This window comes from Olea europaea, chromosome 18 (assembly GCF_002742605.1).
Source record: "Olea europaea var. sylvestris chromosome 18, O_europaea_v1, whole genome shotgun sequence".
Lineage (NCBI taxonomy): Eukaryota > Viridiplantae > Streptophyta > Magnoliopsida > Lamiales > Oleaceae > Olea > Olea europaea.
Window position 1 is genome coordinate 12,240,574 of NC_036254.1, and position 2,351 is coordinate 12,242,924.

Below are 2,351 nucleotides of genomic sequence, written 5' to 3' on the forward strand. Positions count from 1 at the left end.
AAAGTTATTTATTGTATAAAGTTGACTTCATAGCATGATTTTTAGAATAAATTGGATTTTATTAACAATTGTTTTTAAAGTTAAATTCAGTTTAATTAAATCATTTGACTAGCATGTTATATGAATATAAATGTTTCAGTATAGCTAAAGTTATTTTAAAACCATCAGAAAGTACCCAGGTGATTTTACCCCAGTTTGCACTGATGTGAATGTGTTTCCACAGTGTATGACTAGTTATAGTGATTTTACCCGCTCTGCACTATTGTGAATGTGTTTCCATAGTGTATGACCAGATTATCAGAGGTCTTTGGGACCCACTCTCGTACACAAATAGGCTTTGGGCCGTGTACTAGGGTGATTAGCCTTTGGGGCAGCTCTGCGTACGTATGACCAGATTATCAGATTATCAGATTTGAATGGCTTTGCCTTGTACATCGAGATTACTCTTTACATGAGTAAGGCTATTCATTGGGTACTCTTTTTGGTGTGATTTTTCAGTATTTATTCTATTATCAGATTTCAGATTATGGAATTCAGTTAATTCAGTTTTCAGAATAAACCTTTCAGCTTATAGTATTAATGCAGCAATATTTCATAATTTTTCATGGATATCAGAGTATTTATAGTCATTATGTTATACAGTTGCATTTCTAGAATTATGTCCAAGAAATTATGATATGATCATGTTTAGTTTTTAAAAGTGTTACTATTTTTCAGAAGTTCTTAGCGATAAATAGTGCAAGAATTTTCAGAAAATAGTATAAATGGAAAAGTTTATTTATTTTCAACTATCCACTCACTGAGTTGTAAACTCATATCTTTTTACTATGTTTTCCTATCAGGAGAAGGTCGATTTTGAGATACTGGGAAAAAGCCTGCTGAAGCGAAAGAGACAGTTTCATAAGTATGTAATGAATATTTGGGAAACTTATGTTTATTAAGTAATTGTCTAATTTTGGGTGTCAAGCATATTTGTAGAAGGGTTTGCAAGTGATATAATACTTGCATGTTAACAGGATGATGTTGTAAAAACACTCAGTCGAATTTTGTTATATTTTGTAGTAGTTGTGGTAGCATTAGAGGAAGTGGTGGTTTGCAAAACTTTTGGTTTAAATGTCTATTTGAGATTTTGATGATTTTTCAGGTTGGTTTTGTCCATGTTACAGGGGAAACTCTATCAAAATTTTTATAGATATTAGCACAGTCAAAATAGGTCAAGTTTGCCTTGGTGGTGGGTCCGGTATTTTGCTGGCATCTACTACCGGCGCACGACACGTGTCGAGTCAATTAGGTTGAGTCGGGACGGGTCGTGTCAGTAAGCTTTATGAAATCGTCATTGGAACTTAAAGCCAAACTAACTATCAAACATCATATCAGATCATTAGAACGCAGGTAAAACTTCAAAAACTAACCCGATTACAAAAGAAAAGCTAATCGATAAATTCTTTGAAAGAAATAATGTAAATAGCATAAATTCAGATCGAAATGGAAATGAAAAAACAGACCTCGAAGAGTAGAACGAAACACTTTTGTTGATTAAGCGAATAAGAAGTAGCAGAGAGATAAAGGTATAAAGGGAGAAAAAGAGAGATTTGAGAGGTATATGGGAGAGAGAGGAAATAGAAGAAGATCAGCACAGGCCAACGGAAAGATAAATTTTGCGTTCATTTGCTTGTTTATGATTTCTATTTTCTAGTACGTTTCGTGTGAATATCTATATCTGTAGACACACGTGCGTGTGTTTAATGGGACATGTCTCAGAGGTAATTGACCAAAGATCTCCCCAGCCTCTGCATTTATTGTGAAATAAGTTATGCTGCATTTTCATCATAATTTACAGTTATATTTACTATGATTGCAAGCAAAAATCGTCAAATCGAAATTGTATTTTAGAAATCGTCAATTTGGTGCCACGTGAACCCGGTGAACGAAATGGTTTTAAACTAAACCAAACCGATCAAAATTAGTTGGTTTAGGTTTGAGAATTATAATTGCGGTTTAAAACCTAATCGGACCGACAAAAAATATATAAAAAAAATGAGAAAGTGAAATTTTTTGAAAATTCATCAAAATATGTAAAATTCAATAATTTTGTCATTTGTGGATAGGGGTGGCAAATGGGTCGAGCGGCTCGTCGGCTCGCGAAAACGGAGCTTGTGGGCGGCTCGGACTTGTAAAAACACGAGCCCGAACGTGAGCCAAGCGGGCCGGTTCGGTGGTCGAGCCAAGCGGGCTCGACTCGCACAAGAAACGAGCTGCTCGCGGTGGCTCGTGGCTCGTTTTTGAAAGTGACCATTTCGGTCACTTTATGTAACGGTCACTGACTTTGGTCAATGACCGTTTCAGTCCCT

The 2,351-nt window shown here is 35.6% G+C and overlaps 1 protein-coding gene across 3 annotated transcripts in view; it reads right to left on the reverse strand.

The window, feature by feature from the left end:
- Positions 1-1,675, reverse strand: part of LOC111367470 (MATH domain-containing protein At5g43560-like) — a 21,443-nt gene extending 19,768 nt beyond the window's left edge. For all 3 annotated transcript variants that reach the window (XM_022988363.1, XM_022988362.1, XM_022988368.1), the window contains exon 1: positions 1,506-1,675. The gene's annotated coding sequence lies outside the window, so the exon portion shown is untranslated. The remainder of the gene's footprint in view (positions 1-1,505) is intronic.
- Between the last annotated feature and the right edge of the window lie 676 nt (positions 1,676-2,351).